Source organism: Mesoplodon mirus, assembly GCF_964341445.2.
Source record: "Mesoplodon mirus genome assembly, chromosome: 2".
In the NCBI taxonomy this organism is placed as follows: Eukaryota; Metazoa; Chordata; class Mammalia; order Artiodactyla; family Ziphiidae; genus Mesoplodon; species Mesoplodon mirus.
In genome coordinates, this window is record NC_138977.1 from 186,137,758 (window position 1) to 186,159,236 (window position 21,479).

The window sequence follows — 21,479 nt, forward strand, 5'->3', positions numbered from 1 at the left end:
CATTGGCTTCAACATCAAGTCACCAGCTGGATTAGCCCCTAACATGAGAGTCAGCCTGTCATTTGAAGCTTTGAAGCCAGGCATTCACTTCTGCTCTCTAGCTGTGAAAGTCCTAGATGGCATCTTCTTCCAATATAAAGCCATTTTGTCTACATTGAAAATCTGTTGTTTAAGGTAGCCACCTTCATTAATCAACTTAGCTAGATCTTCTGGATAACTTGCTGTAGCTTCTACATCAGCACTTGCTGCTTCACCTTGCACTTTAATATTATAGAGATAGCATCGTTCCTTAAAACTCATGAATCAACCTCTGCTATTTTCAAACTTTCTTCTACAGCTTCCTCACCTCTCTCAGCCTTCATAGAATTGAAGAGAGTTAGGGCCTTACTTTGGATTAAGCTTTGGCTTAAGGGAATGTTATGGCTGGTTTGATCTCCTGTCCAGACCACAGTAATAAGGCTGTTTTGCTTTTTTATCATTCATGTGTTCACTGGATTAGCACATTTTTTTTTTCTTGGCTGCATTGGGTCTTTGTTGCTGCACACGGGCTTTCTCTCTAGTTGTGGTGAGCGGGAGCTACTCTTCGTTGAGGTACGGGGGCTTCTCTTGTTGCAGAGCACAGGTTTTAGGCATGCAAGCTTCAGTAGATGTGGCTCACAGGTTTTAGAGCCACAGGCTCAGTAGTTGTGGCACATGGACTTAGTTGCTCCGTGGCATGTGGGATCTTCCCAGAGCAGGGATTGAACCCATGTCCCCTGCATTGGCAGGTGGATTCTTAACCACTGTGCCGCCAGGGAAGTCCCAGGATTAGCACTTTTAATTTCCTTCAGGAAGTTTTGCTTTGCATTCACAACTTGGTTAACTGGTGCAAGAGGTCTAGATTTTGGCCTATCTAGCCTTTTAATATGCTTTCCTCACTAAGCTTAATTTTTTCCAGCTTTTGATTTAAAGTGAGAGATGTGTGACTCTTTTTTTCACTTGAAAACCTAGAGGCCATTGAGAAATTACTAAGTGGTCTAATTTCAATATTGCTGTGTCTCAGGGAATAGGGAAGCCTGAAGGGAGGGAGGGAGATGGGAAATGGCAGGGGGATAGAGTAGTTAGAACACACACAACGTTTATCAATTAAGTTCGCTATTTTATCTGGGCATGGTTTATGGCACCCTAAAATAATTACAATAGTTACAGATAAGATCACTGATCAAAGATCACCATAACAAAGATAATAATAATGAAAAAGTTTGAAATAATGTGAGAATTACCAAAATGTGAGACAGAGACATGGAATGATCAGATGTTGGAAAAATGGCACCAAGAGACTTGCTTGATGCTTAAATAGTTGCCATAAACCTTCAATTTGTAAAAACAAACAAACAAGCAGTATCTGTGAAATGCAATAAAGTGAAGCACAATAAAAAGAGGAATGCCTCTCTATATAAAGTTGATGAAGTTCTTAGACTTATATGCTAACTTTCAGGTTTATGTGACAATGAAGACAGTCATCTTTGAAGTGTTTTGAAAGATTATTAGTCACAACTCTCATGGTTGAAAATAGAGGAAATCAAATTAAAAAAATGGGAAATTGTTGGCTTTTGCCACTGGGAAGTGTAGTGATACAATTAAGCCTTAGGTGCCCATGAAACTAGGTGCAGCGTGGGCCAGGACTCTCACTCTACTCACAGCTTTGTTTTTCCATGTATGTTCCATTCACTTTATCACCCTGCAGGCCAGCTTCATCCACATGGTAGGAAATCCTGTATCAGGAGTTCTTGAGCATCAAACCTCCTCACAGCTTCTACCCGCACTGAGTCCTTTTACTCATTTCTAATTAGCAAAACCTTGGCAAAAGACCTGATTGACTCAACTTTAGTCAGGTGCCATTCCCAAGAACCCTTCAAATGTGAGTGGAGGTGGGGCCATGTAGCTTCTTACAAATATTATAGAAATACAGACAGGACAAGGGACAATACTTGGCTGACAACACCGGAGGATTCTCAATCCAGAATTAGAAATGACTGATTTTGTTCTGGGTGTGTATATAATAGTTCATAGATTGAACTCTATTTCTTTCATGAACTAGAGAATTAGTGCTAAGCAAATGACAGCTGAATATGAATCAAGTGTGAAATACTTAATTGGGTGAGTAGTTTTAGATTAGCAAAGAAACGATTAAAGGGATTTGGGGTGTTATACAGGTAGATTAACAGTAAACTCATATACCAAATATCTTGACCCACAAGGTAGGAATCTCAACTTTGGCCTGTGCAGGCAGGTTGATATGATAGAGTTACCAGTAGATTAGGAATCAAAACCCTTGAATCAGATTTTTTTCTTATAGTTGAGTAATCATGATAAAAAAATGGCACTTTATGTTTTCTTAAAATAAAAAGGCTTTATAAAAATTTCTCTCTAAAATATTGATTTGATTACTCAAAATATAAAGATTATTATCTATTTAGTTAGAAAAGTTAAAAGTAGGCTGAATATAGTTATTCTAACCAAAAGAAGATTCTTAGATAGCATAAATTCTCCTCAGTTGAAGAAATTATGAGTTGAAATATATTTTTTAGTCTCATTTTGTACATCGCTGGCTAGGTGAAGAGAGAGAAGTTTTTTCTTGCCTTTCAGCTCTTTTGGCCATTTCCTGATCTGTCTGTTTTATTTGGAAGACCTTGCCTTTTCAGAGTTACCCTTCAGTATAGCTCAACATTACTCACTTTACTCTGCCTCCTAAGCTGCTACTTGAGAATAGGATTTTGGTCCTAGGGATCTTCTTATCTCCAGCACTAAACACGGTGTCTCAAACCTAGAGCATTCAATCAATGTGTTCGGTTTTTCTCTGCAAGTACCCCAAAAAAGGCACAGAAATATGAAAATATGTAGTGTTCATGTACCAACAAATAGACAGGGTGGAGCCTAAGGAACTCAGGGTGATCCTGCAAAGGTAAAACCACTTGTAAGTCATGTTAAAGAACTTGGGCTTGAACTTCTGTAGGCTCCGGGGTAGGTTTTATGCAGGGCAGTCAGTTGGAGAGCCAGTGTTGTGCTAGGACCATGCTAACACTGGTCAAATAAATCTGGCACAGATTAATATGGTAGACTTGCTTTTGCAGAATTAACAGAGAAAAGTCTTGGCAAATGACAAAGTTTTGTTTGGGTTCTCCTTTCTTCCTCTCATTGTAAAGGAATCTGTCTATGGAGAATAGTTCTAGAGTTTTTTATGTTTTAATACCTGAATTTATGTGAGTAAAATTACTTGCAGCAGCCAGGAGTGAAAATGTCAGAAGAAGGATATTTTAGAGAACACCGTCAATCAATCTGGGAAAACCAAGATCAGTTGACAAGTCTAAAGAACAGGAGAAGGGAAAAACTTTACAACCACCACAAAACAACTGGAAATAAAAAGCAGGAACATAAAGGAAGATTGAATCTGGAAGAAGATTGATTACAAAATGAGGGGTCACAGGGCATGTGTTTTCGGTCTCAAGCTGTGGGAATGGGCCAGGCTGGGTTAAAGGAATAGGGTCAGGCCTGGGATATATGAATTAGAGAAGAATGGAACATGAACTTGGAGGAGTGTCATAATTTCAACAGCTGACATACAGTCCATTAAGCATAGTTGGCAGGTATTAGCAGGTGAGGGTGATATTCTACGATTGTAAAACTAAGGAAATAACATGGCTTACATTCCCTGAGAAAGTCATGATATGAAACAGAAAGATCAAAATACTGTCTGTTTAATTTTTTCACTTGTGAGTTCACCTTAAAATACAAAGACAATGCAGTATCAAACATCAGTTACACATTTAGATATGTAAATCGACTTAGGATGAAATGTTACAAACTCCAAATGGATTAACAGTTATAACAACAGCATATTGCTTTTCCAATTTTCATTCAGCAGCAAAATGGGGAAAAACTACATTTGATACTGTACATATCAATGATGAGACCTGTGGGCCACACGTAATAACATAGTGATACTTTACATCTACATAGAGGCTTTCACATCAGCGCACAAATGAATTCTCAGTGGCAGCATCATTATCCCGTTTGCAGAGCAGGGGGGGCCTTGCAACTGCCTGGGAGAACAGATCGTTATTATGTCTTGCCCTGGATAGTGACTGCTTTGATTTATTTGGAGGATGAACTCCTTTTAAGCCTGTAGCTTTTCCTCATGACCCAGGTTCATTTTCTTGCTCCTGAAATTCTTCTCTTCAGTTAACACAATGAGGGGGCATTGAAATTGGTTCTGGATCCCACAGCATCTGCATTTGAATGACTAAGTTATAAATACAGAAGAGTATATATGTATACACATACATATGCAGGAATGCATTTATATATGCATGTGTATGTGTATAAAATGGCTTTATTGAGATTATAATACACATAGCATACAATTCAGCCATTTAAAATATGCTCCATTTGGAGCATATGATAGTACTGTTTGAGCAAAGTGTATTGTGAAGGGGATATTTCTCATTTCAGGGAGGAGACTGCTGGAGCTCATTGAAAAGAAAGAAGGATGGGTAGTGGGAGGAGAGCCCAGTGTTAAGAGCAGGTGACCGGCCACCTACAACAGGTCTGTTGCCCAAGAGCCTGGTGACCCAAAGAGTTAACTTCAGGAGAAGTGCATCATGGCTCTATGGATGCCAGAGCACTATACACTGAGCATGGAGAGAGAAGGAGGTGTAGAACCTTTCACAGCTTAGGAGTGACAGGTGATAGCCTCCCTACTCCTAGAGTTAAGGAACCCAAGCAGTAGTTTCAGAAGGAGTGGGAAAGCGGGGGAAGACAATAGGGATGGATACATCATAGTTCTCAATCAGTAAGAAATCACACTAAGAATTTTGCTATGCAAAGAAATGGGGGCAGTGACATTTAAAAAAAAGTAGATTGATTCATCATTCATTCATTTAGATGAGAAAGATTACATTAAGCTATTATACTGATAGGAATAATCCAGTCAAGAAGGGAAACCTTTTGATGCAGGAGAGTAAGGTCAGAGGGGATGGGTTCTAAGGCACGGGGGTAGAGGTTGGTCTTAGGTAAGAGCATCAACAATTCTTCCATTATAACTGGAAGGAAGGCAAAGCAACATGGACATGTGTGAGAGGCCCCTATTGGGAGGAGAGTTCTCACAATCCTGTAAGTGGGAGTCCAGACCTAGAAAATGTAGTTCGCTTAATGTTGTGAGACCCCCATCCATCCCTCCATTCATTCATTTATTGAAGAAAATTCTGTACTAGGCATTTTACTAGTTGCTGAATACTGTGTAATAGTGAATAAATTAAAGACCGGAATACCTTGGCAAAACAGTTTTCATAGAACAGTCATGTCTGAAAATTCTAGAAGGTAAATCATTTTTACAATATACTGCTTAGTGGAAAATTTAGTTTTACAGGTTTTATTTTGACTGTCATTGCTAAATGATAAGCCAGGGATGAAAAGGACAAAACATGGGAATTATAAGATTCATGAAAAAGGCAAGTAGCTTTATTATAGAGGGACATTATCATTTTTAATTTTATCTCTCATTTTTCACTATTAATGTTTTAAATCACTCTTTTAAAGAGAACTATAATAAAGCAATACCTTTTGAAAACTGCAAATACAAATTTAGGGGCTAAATGTGTCGGGATTCTTTAGCTGAATATGGGATGGGGGTGATGATCAAGCATCTACAGTAGAAAAAAGTAAGCACATTTGTGGGATATCTCTATATATATCTGTATCTGTGTATCTGTATCTATAAAACATTCTCTCCTTCACCAATCTCCAGCTGTGTTAATTTCAGTCTTCTGTGTTCTTTTTCTTTCCCAGCTTTATTGAGGTATAATTGACAAATAAAATTGTAAGATATTTGAAGTGTACATTGTACTTTTTTGATATACCTGTGCATTGTGAAAGGATTTCCACTATCACCTCACATACTTATCTTTTTCTTTTTGGTGACAGTATTTAAATTATACTCTTTGTAAATTTCACTTATATAATCCAGTGTTATCAACTCTAGTCACCATGTTTTACATTAGCTTCTCAGACCCTATTTATCTTATATGTCTCTTATGTTCTTGACTTTATTTTTTGTTGGCTATGTCAATTTCACCTCAGATATTGAATTACAACTGACCAAACAACAAACAAAAATACCAACTACATAAGGCCATAAGTGCAAACTTCTAGTTCCTTTATCCCCTTATTTATTATGAATACTTTCCAGAAGCAGAATACAGCAGTTATTTGTCAGATTGTTCTTTGTTCTTTTCTAACTATCTTTTTCCCATACAACCACATATAAAGCCAACAGGTAAGACAGTAGACACTTCTCCTGTCTCAACTTGGCATGATAATCTGTGTGTCCATATATGAGTGTGATTGGGGAGCCTGATTTCAGGTTGGACTCTCTCCTAGTAATAATCGTGATACCTCTCCATGTTTCTCAGCATTTGTTAGAACTGGTAGGATTAAGAATTAAGCTTAATTAAGCTCCCTCTTCCTTGCTAAGTGAAGAAGGCACAGATTTTTCTGCATGTCACTGAGTATATGATACATTTTCCTCTGGGTCCGCCCAACTCTGAGGGCAAATTTTAGTTTCCTCCCTGAACGTTACTCTGGCTTCTGTTGTGGTGGTACTGGTGGTGGTTGTGTGGATGACTTCTTGATTTTACATGAGTTTTGGTTTTAATGGCATTTTGTAAGATTTGCAGCTCATCAGCTCAATGCTCTGAGTGCTTTTATCATGAAAAAGTTCAATCTGTTCAGTGTTGCTTCAGATTGTGATTGAATTTTGACCAAGGAAAGAGGTAATGTTTTTAATTCGTAAATGTGGAAGGTGTATCCAAGTAATTTTGGCTCCAACTTTGTTGTTAAAATTTATTGGGTGATTGTTAAGCATCTTCTATTAAGTGGTATTATAAATGTACTATCAGCATTGTTTTGCTTTTCCTTACTGACTATAGCTTTGTGTCACTACGCAATGTAACAAAATGGTGTGCTGATTATTTTAAGGCACAGTATGATTGGAAAAAGAGATAAGACTAATATATATATATTTTTAAGAGCTTGAATATCTCATTTAAACATTATAAAAACTTTTCAAGGTAGTCACTCACATTCAAATTTTATTGACCAAGGACCTGTGCTATAGGGAGCTTGAGTTGCCCAAGTCTCATCGTGAGTGGTCAGTAAAGCTGGGCTTTAAACTTTGTCTTTCTGATTCCGCCTCTATATTCTTTTTCACTTTAGTATACTTGCATTTTTAAAAAAATTAGTTCATCTATTTGTTCTTCAGTGAATTGTCTGCCAAGAGATTTATCTAGTATCTTTATTATGGGATGGAAGTAGAGTTCAGAGGTGGTATCCTAACCTTATGTCCCATGTACCGCCTTGGGATAGAAATAAGATACTGTTTGTTTTAATGATCTAATCAATGACTCCATACTTTTAACTTCACTCTGGGAGAACATCCTCTTCCTATTAGGAGTAGGCCATCCAGAGAAATACTCATCCATACTCTCCTGACTCCAGTATTTCACTTCCGAATACTCCATTGGTGTAGGCCCTCAGGCCTGCCACCTTATGACTATTTGCTTCTAAAAGGATCCCTGGCCAAGCCCTTAGCTGGACACTTGCTGCTGACAGGTAGAAAATAAGCAGGAATCCCTTTTACCCACCCTCAACCCTACTGTGAGAGCTTCTCAGAGATCACCTGTGAGATAATATTGATGCAACTTAAGTGTCCTTCATTGGAGAAAACTGGAAGGAAGAAAACAGGAGAGCTGTGTTGCTGTCAGGTGAAACTGCTGCTGAAAAGAATCCACGTCATACCACTGGAGGCAGTGTCTGGTATCAGTGGCTTTGAGAGGTGTAGGATCAAATGGGGCAGGGGCACTGCTGACTTCCTATAAATTGTATACCAGTGTATTGTATACAATTGAATGGAAACATTTTTTTTCCGACAGCCCTGAGCTTGCCAGCTGTGCCAGGGTGGAGAAGAGAGCTTTGCGGTCCCAGGCACATATTGAGCCTCTAACAGACCCCTGGGTCCTGATGCTTCCTGCTCTGTGGGAGTGCATGGAGGAGGCATCACTGTCCTTTCTTGCCTAATGGTCCCATTTTGGACTGTTTTAAGCTCTCAGAGAAATTCTGCAACACAGAACTCTGAAAGAAAAGGTGGTTTAGATATTATGATTCCTTCATTAAAGGAGACTCTGGTTCTTAAGCAAAGGTTTCCACTGTGTCTCAAGCAGCAACCAGGGAAAAATAACAAGCAATATAGGGAAGAGGAGGTCTGAGCCTCAGACCGGTATTAAAAACAGTATTTGTTATAGTTGTCTGTAATGTATTTTGTGGCTTTAACACTCCCTTTACAAATACTGGCATTTAAAAAATTGTAAGAACTTAAGCTTTGTTCATTCAAATAATCAATTTGATTTTCAGGAAATTATTTATTTAGAAAACAAGATTTAACAAAAAACCCTCACATTTACTGAGTTTTGGATTAAATTTTCCCCTATGTTAGCAACTGGGAATAAACCAATAGTTCAGACAATTTCTGGCTATTTATTGGCCTATAAATACAATCCAATATTCTATGTATTCAGTATTTTAATACTGATTCAATAATCCCTAAGCCTTAAAATATGCTGATATTTCATTTTAAAGAAAGTATAAACTTTTTTTCCTGAGTAATTTTTAATTTAGAAATAAAGGGAGAAATTAGAAAGTACAAAAATTCCAGTTGAGAAAAATTAGTAATATATCTTTGGCCCAGCTTCTGGAAAAAATAATTTGTTTCTAATTAAATACATCACCATATTGAACTTGAGCACCTTTGACAATACAGTGCTGAAGGCAGGTTACACTGTGATTATCTGGCAATGCTTTTTTAAGAGGACATTTTATTTTAATATGTTAGGTCTTGGTAATTGGCAATTGATGCTTTTAAAAATGTACTTTAATTTTGTTGGTGTAATAAGTGTGGATGCTAAACGTTAACTGTCTCAACCAGCAAGAACCCAATGCTTGCTGGTTACTAGCAATAAATAAAAAGCTTTTATATTAAGAAAGAGAAACTGATTTTATTGGGCTTTGGGATGTAAAGCGATTTTTCCCCTCCTGAAGCAAGCACCAGTGAGTGGATTTGTGGCTCTATGTTCAGATATGAGGCTGCTGTGTTATCACTGTCAGACAGCTGGAAAAGCAGGGAAAATGTCAGTGTCAGGCCTATCAGTTGTATCCTGTGGGAAGAAGTGGCAGCCAGAGCCATTCAATCACAGCCATGTAAAATATTGTGCGGACTGGAGTGAGGGATGAAAGTGATTCTTGCTAATTCACTGAATGTTGCTATTGATGTGGTCTTAATAGAATACAGAGGCAGAGAGAAGGAGTTTCAGCTACTGCAGAGTGGGTAAGCATAGATTGTGTTAACAACGTGGTGATGATGTAAGAGACGTGATTCAGAGAAGAGTATTAGAACTTTAGGGGCTAAAATGTGAACCACAGCTTATTTATCCATTCATTCATTAAAGGGCATTTGGGGGGTTCAGGCATTGATTCTCATCTTAAAGTGGCTTCTTTATACTAACTCCAGGCTTCTGAGAGCTCATAGGACTCTCCATACCTTCGAGATTATTTACTGATACACTTGGTCACTTCCAAGTCTCTTACTCTGTATGGCCATTGAGAATTAGGAATGGTGCTTCCATTTCACTCATTCTATTATGGCTGTTGTGCCAGCACCTTGGTGGGGAATGACCACACTTGGGGCTTTCCTATAAGCTTGCAGGATTCCCCTGCTAAATCCAGTCAAGTGTGTCATTAGACCCAATGTTTTAGCTCATCCCATACCTATCTGTAAATTAGAGAATAAATCTCCCTGCCTGCCCACATGCCTGGAAGTTCAGCCCCAGGATGAAAAAGGGCTCTGGAATCTGACCTTATTCTTCCTCTTTTTTCCCTCTTCTCTCTATAATAAAGAAGAGACATAAGAGGAGAGCTTTCCATCTCTATATTTCATATTCTCCATCTTTAGATTCTGGGGATATGATAATATACTCTAATAGAATCCTCTGTCTCTGTAAAGAGAGGATATAGTGGAATTAAATGTCAAGTCTGTTGCCTGATGAGGATTCAAAGGTTTTATATTGGATATCAGAACTGAATATTAATTCTCTCTCCATTCATTCTTGTTTGAACAATTCTGTTACCCTATACTTCAGAGATATATGCCTCTTGATCACTGGGTAAAAGATTAAGTACATGAAAGTACAAGAATAAAGCATATTCACTTGTTTAAAATACTCTTATAATGCAAACATATGTGCATAAATTTTTTTAATTGTGTATGAGGACTTTCAGTAGCAACACATTGAAAACAATTTGAAATTCTATTAAATGGAGAAAGATTGAGAAATTTCACTATATCCACACTAAGGATTACAATTCATCTATTAAAAAGAATGAGGAAGAGCTACATGTACAGAAAATGGGCCTGTTTTAGAAAAATATGTAAAATATTCCATTTTTTAAAAGTTCTGTGTAAGTGTATACATAATTTTATATGTTTGTAAAAACATAGGAAAACTATGGAATAAAAAAACACCTCAGCCTATCAACTTTAGTTACCTGAGAGGTGTGGGATTAAAGGGGTTGAGGAACATGATTGACTTTCTAGAAATTTTATACCTCTGTACTGTGTAAAATCAAATGCAAATGTAAGTTGCTAATGAAGTGAAATTAAGTTTTAAAACATATAAAGACTGGATGGACGTTGCTATGGAATGAATTTTCCCTCAAAGTGATGGTATTTGGAAAGAGGCCTTTGAGATAAAATTAGGTCTAGGTGAGGTCATGAGGGTGGGGCCATCAGGATGGGGTTAGTGCCTTTATAAGAAAAGACCTCAGAGAGGTCTCTCTGCCACGTGAGGACACAGCAAGAAGAAAGCCATCAGCAAACCAGAAAGAGAGCCCTCACTGGGAAACTGAATTGGCCAGCACCTTGATCTTGGGCTTCCCAGCCTCCAGAACTATGAGAAATAAATTCCTCTTGTTTAAGCCTTCCTGTCTATGGTATTTTGTTACAGCAGACCGAGAAGATGAAGAAAGATTTTAGTACTGAGAAGTGGGGATGGTGCTGTAACAGATACCTAAACATGTGGGAGTGACTTTGGAACTGGATAATGAAGAGTTTTGAGGTTCATGCTAGAAATATGGCTATTAAGGGTGATTCTGGTAAGATCTCAGAAACGAGGAATGTGTTATTGGAAAGTTTATGAGGAATATGCTATGAGGAAAGGTTATCTTAAGTTATCTTAAGTTGGCAACAAACTTGGCCAAATTGTGTTCAAGTTCTAGTTCTAGTTTTTTGTGGAAGTTGAAGTTGGTTATTTAGCTGAAGAGATTTCTAAGCAAAGCCTTGCAGGAATGGTTTGGCTCCTCCTAACTGCTTATAGTAAAATGTGAGAGGAAAGAAATTAGTTGAAGTAGGAATTTTTAAGCAAAAAGGAACCAGAACTAAATATTTTGGAAAATATTCATTCTGTTCATATTGCAAAAAATAGAAAGTCTGTCTAGAAGAAAACACTAAGGGATTATCACTTGATAAATAGATTAAGGGATTATGTGAGCAGAAATGTTAGTTTGAACTGAAGTGGATGGAGACAGTATGAAATGAGGGAAGATTGTCAGGCTTCTTAGATACTACAGCTACACAGCTGTGAAAGTGTGGTATTGTTCAAGACAAGGGGAAAATGACTCAAAAGGCAGTTCAGAGATCACTGGGGCTACCTCCTAGGTACCAAAGTGTGGGTAGAGGGGTACTGCCTCAGTTTCATGGTGGGGCCACCTCGAGGCTTGGGAGCTTGACCCCTGCCTAGCAGAGTTTTGGGGTACAAACCCTGCCCCAGTGGGTCTGGAAGGCAGAGCATAGAACCAAAGAGGATTATTCTCAAGTCTTAAAATCTAATGGAATTTGCTTTCCTAGGTTTTGGACTTGCCTGGGACCTGTTATTCCTTCCTTCTTTTTTATTTCCCCCTTTTAGAATAAAATATCTGTCTTATGCCTGTCCCACCATTGTATTTAGGAAGCACATAACTTGTCTGATATCACAGGTTTATAGCTGGAGAAAAATTTTGCCTCAGGGAAAATCATACCTCAAGTCACACTGATTTTATATGACTCAGATTTTATTTAGATGGGACTTTGGACTTTAGAGTTGATACTGGAGTGAGTTAAAACTTTTGCAGATGTTCAGATGGAATGAATGTGTTTTGCATGTGAGAAGCACATGAAGTTTTGGGGTGGGGGCAGCCAGAGACAGAATGCTAGGGACAGAAGTGTGTTCCCCAAAATTCATGTGTTGAAGTCCTAACCCCCAATGTGATGATACTTGGAGATTAGGCCTTTGGGAGGTAATTACGTTGAGGTGAGATCAAGAGGGTGGGGATATCATGGTGGGGTTAGTATGCTTAAAAGAGAGATATCAGAGAGCTTGCTTCCTCTCTCTCTCTCTCTCTCTCTCTCTCTCTTTCTCTCTCTCTCTCTCTTTCTCTCTCTCTCTCTCTCTTTCTGCCATGTTAGGACATAGTGAGAAGGTGACCATCTGTAAGCCAGAAAAACAGCCCTCACCAGGGAACCTAATCAGCCAGCATTTTGGTCTTATACTTCTCAGTCTCTAGCTGTGAGAAATAAATTCCTTTTGTTTAAGCATACTTTCTATGGTATTTTGTTATGGCAGCCTGAGCAGACTAAGACAGGTATACAAAAATGTTATACTGTATTTTCTATTGATTATCTGGGGCTTCTGTTTTGTTAAAAATTATTTAATTTATGCTTTTATATATTCTCTAAATGTTGAGGGTTATTTATGAACCATAACACATGCCTTATCATTTTTTACAAACACATTTTCTTTTTAATAAAATGAAATTAATTACATGTATTATTATCCAAGTTACTCAGGGAGAATGCTGACAGAGCCAGTTGGTGGCAGTATCAGGGATACAAATGTGAGAACCCAATGCTATTTCAATGCACTTTCCATCATAACATGTTTTTTCATAACAATCTATATGCTGGCATTCTGCAGTAGGAAAAGGTTTTCACTGATGGTAGTTGAAAGCAATATCTTCTAAAACATATATGTAAAATACATGAGTATGAAGTTTAAACAGTATGTTTCCATCAATAACATACCAACAAACTCTTTTTTTTTTTTTTTTTTTTTTTTTGCGGTATGCGGGCCTCTCACTGTTGTGGCCTCTCCCATTGTGGAGCACAGGCTCCGGGTGCGCAGGCTCAGCGGCCATGGCTCACGGGCCCAGCCGCTCCAGGGCATGTGGGATCTTCCCGGACCGGGGCACGAACCCGTGTCCCCTGCATCGGCAGGCGGACTCTCAACCACTGCGCCACCAGGGAAGCCCCCAACAAACTCTTAAACAAGACTTAGAAATCCAAATGTTTAGAGAGTCTAAATACATAAGCATTACATTTAAAATCGGTGAGAGTTACTGGGTGGCTAAGTATGCACAGTATTTTATATGTTTTTTGAATGTAGATTTGTTTGTATATTAGAATTATGGGTAGAAAGAAATGGAATGGCACAGAAAGTTCTTGTCAGCTATACAAAAGTAGAACCTAAATTGCATGCTTATGCTGTAGCCCAAGTATATTACTTTTCCCTTTTGATTTTTAGAACATGCAATAGAAAACCTTCCTATTTTCCCATTCTAAGCTTTAATTATGGGACTGCTTTGTATCAATGTTATTATAACTAGTGTGTTTATACTTTCATGCATATAAAACTTTGGGAATCGAACTTATATATCTATGTACCTAAGTGAAATTGAAGTCCAAACAGAGTGTTCTTCGGGCTAAATGACAAATACTCGGTAATCTGTCAGTACTGTCTTGAATATATATATATATATTATATATATATATATATATATATATATATATAATATATATATTGAATATATATATATAGAATGTATATATATATCTTGAATATATATCTTGAATATATATATATATATATATATATAGGTATATCTAAAATCACTTTCATGAGTATAGTGAAAAGTAATAGTGTCAATTTCTTGGGCCACAAATGAGCCACTTAATGAACATGATAAAGAAACAACAAGAGAAAACAGAGAAGTTCAAATGGTTAGAGGGATGATGTCAGTCCAGTGCAAAGGTTAAGAATAAGTTCTGTGGGTCCAGACTGCCTGAGTTAGAAGCTTGTTTCTGCTGCCTATATTATATGCATGACAATGGGAATTTGCTTAATTTTCTATATGGGTTTATTCTTCTGTAAAGTGGAGATAATAATTATAATGCTTACCTCATAAATAAACGGAGACAATCCACAGCTCTGAAAAGCTCTATAGTACATTTTTTTCCCTCATATGTTTGGTACTAAAATTAGGTGGGCAACATAATTGGACTGGAATGTACAATTATATTTCTTTCTTTGCTGTTCACAGATATCTTATTACCTTTCTTTCTTTCTTTTTGTTTTTGGTGACTGAGTTTGATTGCAGTGGGGAAGTGTAAACAAGTAAGCAAGTGTTAGTGCTCCTACTGCTCCCACCATGTGTTTCAGTGAAAAAGAGTAAAGGAAACATTTGTTATAATCGGTAATGCATAAAATAGTGTTATTGCCCAAGTGTGATCATTTCAAGTCTTTTGGAAGACTTTTATAAATAGAATATCTAACTGAAGTGTCTAACTACAGAATACTATATGGGAAATATGACTTCCTATCTCTTAAGGAACTAGAAAAACAGTTGATGAAGTTTCTCACTGATAATGGTAACTGAAAACTAATATAAAAAGGGAAAAAACTGATCCTATGGAAAAATCAAAACAAAATCAAAACAATTAAGATTCCAGTCGTGTGTTGAATGAGTAGACTCAACAACTATGAAGTGAATCTGAACTACTGACTGCTGTACGGGTCACAAAACAAACTTGAATAGACAATAAAGACTGAATGTTGAATGTGAGTACAAATACTCAAAATACTGACTGCAGAAATTTCAGAAGCTTCATGGTGTAAATTACCTGGAAATTTGTTGCATAAAAGTTGCTGCTGATCATAAAGCTGCAGATTTTATTAGCATACTTGACAAGATAATACCTAATAAAAATCTGAACAAATTTACAGTGCCAGTACAACAGCTTTTATTGGTGTTAGAGTTCTAGAAAAACAAGAGCAGAGACAAATGAGAGAGAATCAAGAGGTTTTAAGGACACTGAGCATAAAGGGACTGTGTATGGATATGCTGGTGCTGTCAGCGTATACAAGGTAGAGTCTATAGTGACTGGAATAAACCAACATCCAGATGTTTAAAAGTACATGCAGTTTGCCTGAACTTGAGTAACCAAGACATATTTTTGGTGAGTTCAGTTACTACTAACTATTAGTGTAAGATCATTGCAGGCAAGCTTAACTGGGGAAAAATGTAAAATTTTATGTTTTCTAAATAATGATCAGCACATACCTGTTATGAAATTTTATGGGAAGTAATGTTTTTGGAAATTACTTTTCACTCATGTGACATGTGAAATACAGCCTTGTGAACAAGGAATGTTATAATACTTGAAGAGTAAATATAAATACATTTTGGAAGAAATAAAAACAAAAACAAAGTTAGTTACCAGAGAATTAGGAATTAAGACTCCCTGAAAGACTCCAGTCTTAAGGATGGCTGCTAATGCTTGAAAATCTACATTTATTGATAATGTTGATGAATTTATATTAGTAGACAACTGACACATTGTTGGATTAAAATAAATTAGGAAAAAACCTTTTTTAAAAGGCTTTTAAAAACCTTTTTAAAAGGCTTTTTCTGCAAAATGAATTGTATTTAAATGCAAATTTGGTTGTATGAAGCTTAGGAAATACAGTTTTTAGACACAGAAATTTGAAAAAGATAATGAAATGAATTGCTACAAAGAGCAAGAATAATCCTTCAAATCTTTTTTTTTTACATTTTTTTCTGCTTTATAACAAATTTAATCAGTTATACATATACATATGTTCCCATATCCCCTCCCTTTTGTGTCTCCCTCCCACCCTCCCTATCCCACCCCTCCAGGCGGTCACAAAGCACAGAGCTGATCTCCCTGTGCTATGCGGCTGCTTCCCACTAGCTATCTACCTTACGTTTGGTAGTATATATATGTCCATGCCTCTCTTTCTCTTTGTCACAGCTTACCATTCCCCCTCCCCATATCCTCAAGTCCATTCTCTAGTAGGTCTGTGTCTTTATTCCTGTCTTACCCCTATGTTCTTTTTTTTTCCTTAAATTCCATATATATGTGTCAGCATACAGTATTTGTCTTTCTCCTTCTGACTTACTTCACTCTGTATGACAGACTCTAGGTCCATCCACCTCATTACAAATAGCTCAATTTCATTTCTTTTTATGGCTGAGTAATATTCCATTGTATATATGTGCCACATCTTCTTTATCCATTCATCTGATTATGGACACTTAGGTTGTTTCCATCTCCTGGCTATGGTAAATAGGGCTGCTATGAACATTTTGGTACATGACCATTTTTGAATTATGGTTTTCTCAGGGTATATGCCCAGTAGTGGGATTGCTGGGTCATATGGTAGTTCTATTTGTAGTTTTTTAAGGAACCTCCATACCTTTCTCCATAGTGGCTGTACCAATTCACATTCCCACCAGCAGTGCAAGAGTGTTCCCTTTTTTCCACACCCTCTCCAGCATTTATTGTTTCTAGATTTCTTGATGATGGTCATTCTAACTGGTGTGAGATGATATCTCATTTTAGTTTTGATTTGCCTTTCTCTAATGAGTAAAGATGTTGAGCATCCTTTCATGTGTTTGTTGGCAGTCTGTATATCTTCTGTGGAGAAATGTCTATTTAGGTCTTCTGCCCATTTTTGGATTGGGTTGTTTGTTTTTTTGCTATTGAGCTGCATGAGCTGCTTATAAATTTTGGAGATTAATCTTTTGTCAGTTGCTTCATTTGCAAATATTTTCTCCCATTCTGAGGGTTGTCTTTTGGTCTTGTTTATGGTTTCCTTTGCTGAGCAAAAGCTTTTAAGTTTCATTGGGTCCCATGTGTTTATTTTTGTCTTTATTTCCATTTCTCTAGGAGGTGGGTCCAAAAGGATCTTGCTGTGATTTATGTCATAGAGTGTTCTGTCTATGTTTTCTTCTAAGAGTTTGATAGTGTCTGGCCTTACATTTAGGTCTTTAATCCATTTTGAGCTTATTTTTGTGTATGGTGTTAGGGAATGATTTAATCTCATACTTTTACGTGTCCCTGTCCAGTTTTCCCAGCACCACTTATTGAAGAGGCTGTCCTTTCTCCACTGTACATTCCTGCCTCCTTTATCAAAGATAAGGCGACCATATGTGTGTGGGTTTATCTCTGAGCTCTCTATCCTGTTCCATTGATCTATATTTCTGTTTTTGTGCCAGTACCATACTGTCATGATTACTGTAGCTTTGTAGTATAGTCTAAAGTCAGGGAGCCTGATTCCTCCAGCTCCATTTTTCATTCTCAAGATTGCTTTGGCTATTTGGGGCCTTTTGTGTTTCCATACAAATTGTGAATTTTTTTGTTCTAGTTCTGTGAAAAATGCCTGTGGTAGTTTGATAGGGATTGCATTGAATCTGTAGATTGCTTTGGGTAGTAGAGTCATTTTCACAATATTGATTCTTCCAATCCAAGAACATGGTACATCTCTCCGTCTATTTGTATCATCTTTAATTTCTTTCATCAGTGTCTTATAATTTTCTGCATACAGGTCTTTTGTCTCCTTAGGTAGGTTTATTCCTAGATATTTTATTCTTTTTGTTATAATGGTAAATGGGAGTGTTTCCTTGATTTCACTTTCGGATTTTTCATCATTAGTATATAGGAATGCCAGAGATTTCTGTGCATTAATTTTGTATCCTGCTACTTTACCAAATTCATTGATTAGCTCTAGTAGTTTTCTGGTAGCATCTTTAGGGTTCTCTATGTATAGTATCATGTCATCTGCAAACAGTGACAGCTTTACTTCTTCTTTTCTGATTTGGATTCCTTTTATTTCCTTTTCTTCTCTGATTGCTGTGGCTAAAACTTCCAAAACTAGGTTGGATAAGAGTTGTGAGATTGGGCAATCTTGTCTTATTCCTGATCTTAGTGGAAATGGTTTCAGTTTTTCACCATTGAGGACGATGCTGGCTGTGGGTTTGTCATATATGGCCTTTATTATGTTGAGGAAAGTTCCCTCTATACCTACTTTCTGCAGGGATTTTATCATAAATGGGTGTTGAATTTTGTCGAAAGATTTCTCTGCATCTATTGAGATGATCATATGGTTTTTCTCCTTCAGTTTGTTAATATGGTGTATCACATTGATTGATTTGCATATATTGAAGAATCCTTGCATTCCTGGAATAAACCCCACTTGATCATGATGTATGATCCCTTTAATGTGCTGTTGGATTCTGTTTGCTAGTATTTTGTTGAGGATGTTTGCATCTATGTTCATCAGTGATATTGGCCTGTAGTTTTCTTTCTTTGTGACATCCTTGTCTGGTTTTGGTATCAAGGTGATGGTGGCCTCGTAGAATGAGTTTGGGAATGTTCCTCCCTCTGCTATATTTTGGAAGAGTTTGAGAAGGATAGGTGTTAGCTCTTCTCTAAATGCTTGATAGAATTCGCCTGTGAAGCCATCTGGTCCTGGGCTTTTGTTTGTTGGAAGATTTTTTATCACAGTTTCAATTTCAGTGCTTGTGATTGGTTTGTTCATATTTTCTATTTCTTCCTGATTCAGTCTTGGCAGGTTGTGCATTTCTAAGAATTTGTCCATTTCTTCCTGTTTGTCCATTTTATTGGCATAGAGTTGCTTGTAGTAATCTCTCATGATCTTTTGTATTTCTGCAGTGTCAGTTGTTACTTCTCCTTTTTCATTTTTAATTCTATTGATTTGAGTCTTCTCCCTTTTTTTCTTGATGAGTCTGGCTAATGATTTATCAATTTTATTTATCTTCTCAAAGAACCAGCTTTTAATTTTATTGATCTTTGCTATCATATCCTTCATTTCTTTTTCATTTATTTCTGATCTGATTTTTATGATTTCTTTCCTTCTGCTAACTTTGGGATGTTTTTGTTCTTCTTTCTCTAATTGCTTTAGGTGCAAGGTTAGGTTGCTTATTCAAGTTGTTTCCTGTTTCTTAAGGTAGGATTGTATTGCTATGAACTTCCCCCTTAGAATTTCTTTTGCTGCATCCCATAAGTTTTGGGTCGTTGTGTCTCCACTGTCATTTGTTTCTAGGTATTTTTTGATTTCCTCTTTGATTTCTTCAGTGATCACTTTGTTATTAAGTAGTGTATTGTTTAGCCTCCATGTGTTTGTATTTTTTACAGATCTTTTCCTGTAATTGATGTCTAGTCTCATAGCATTGTGGTCGGAAAAGATACTTGATACAATTTCAATTTTCTTAAATTTACCAAGGCTTGATTTGTGACCCAAGATATGATCTATCCTGGAGAATGTTCCATGAGCACTTGAGAAAAATGTGTATTCTCTTGTTTTTGGATGGAATGTCCTATAAATATCAATTAAGTCCATCTTGTTTAATGTATCATTTAAAGCTTGTGTTTCCTTATTTATTTTCATTTTGGATGATCTGTCCATTGGTGAAAGTGGGGTGTTAAAGTCCCCTACTATGAGTGTGTTACTGTCGATTTCTCCTTTTATGGCTGTTAGTATTTGCCTTATATATTGAGGTGCTCCTATGTTCGGTGCATAAATATTTACAATTGTTGTGTCTTCTTCTTGGATCGATCCCTTGATCATTATGTAGTGTCCTTCTTTGTCTCTTCTAGTAGTCTTTATTTTAAAGTCTATTTTGTCTGATATGAGAATTGCTACTCCAGTTTTCATTTGATTTCCATTTGCATGGAATATCTTTTTCTGTCCCCTTACGTTCAGTATGTATGTGTCTCTAGGTCTGAAGTGGGTGTCTTGTAGACAGCATATATATGGGTCTTGTTTTTGTATCCATTCAGCCACTCTGTGTCTTTTGGTGGGAGCATTTAGTCCATTTACATTTAAGGTAATTATCGATATGTATGTTCCTATTCCCATTTTCTTAATTGCTTTGACTTCATTATTGTAGGTATATTCCTTCTGTTGTGTTTCTTGCCTAGAGAAGTTCCTTTAACATTTGTTGTAAAGCTGGTTTGGTGGTGCTGAACTCTCTCAGCTTTTGCTTGTCTGTAAACGTTTTAATTTCTCCATCAAATCTGAATGAGATCCTTGCTGGGTAGAGTAATCTTGGTTGCAGGTTTTTCTCCTTCATCACTTTAATTATGTCCTGCCCCTCCCTTCTGGCTTGGAGAGTTTCTGCTGAGAGATCAGTTGTTATCCTGATGGGGATTCCTTTGTGTGTTATTTGTTGTTTTTCCCTTGTTGCTTTTAATATGATTTCTTTGTGTTTAATTTTTGAGAGTTTGATTAATATGTGTCTTGGCGTATTTCTCCTTGGATTTATTCTGTATGGGACTCTCTGTGTCTCCTGGACTTGATTAACTATTTCCTTTCCCATATTAGGGAAGTTTTCCACTATAATCTCTTCAAATGTTTTCTCAGTCCCTTTCTTTTTCTCTTCTTCTTCTGGAACCCCTATAATTCAAATGTTGGTGCATTTAATGTCCCAGACGTCTCTGAGACTGTCCTCTGTTCTTTTCATTCTTTTTTCTTTATTTTGCTCTGCAGCAGTTATTTCCACTATTTTATCTTCCACCTCACTTATCCGTTCTTCTGCCTCAGTTATTCTGCTATTGATCCCATCTAGAGTATTTTTCATTTCATTTATTGTGTTTTTAATTGATGCTTGATTCATCTTTAGTTCTTCTAGGTCCTTGTTAACTGTTTCTTGCATTTTGTCTATTCTATTTCCAAGATTTTGGATCTTGAAAATAGAATCTTGGATCATCTTTACTATCATTATTTTGAATTCTTTTTTAGGTAGACTGCCTATTACCTCTTCATTTGTTAGGTCTGGTGGGTTTTTATCTTGCTCCTTCACCTGCTGTGTGCTTTTCTGTCTTCTCATTTTGCTTATGTTACTGTGTTTGGGGTCTCCTTTTTGCAGGCTGCAGATTCGTAGTTCCCATTGTTTTTGGTGTCTGTCCCCAGTGGCTAAGGTTGGTTTAGTGGGTTGTGTAGGCTTCCTGGTGGAGGGGACTAGTGCCTTTGTTATGGTGGATGAGGCTGGATCTTATATTTCTGTTGAGCAGGTCCACATCTGGTGGTGTGTTTTGGGGTGTCTGAGGACTTTTTATGATTTTAGGCAGCCTCTCTGCTAATGGGTGGCATGTTCCTGTCTTGCTCATTGTTTGGCATAGGGTGACCAGCACTGTAGCTTGCTGGTCGTTGAGTGAAGCTGGGTGCTGGTGTTGAGATGGATAACTCAGGAAGATTTTC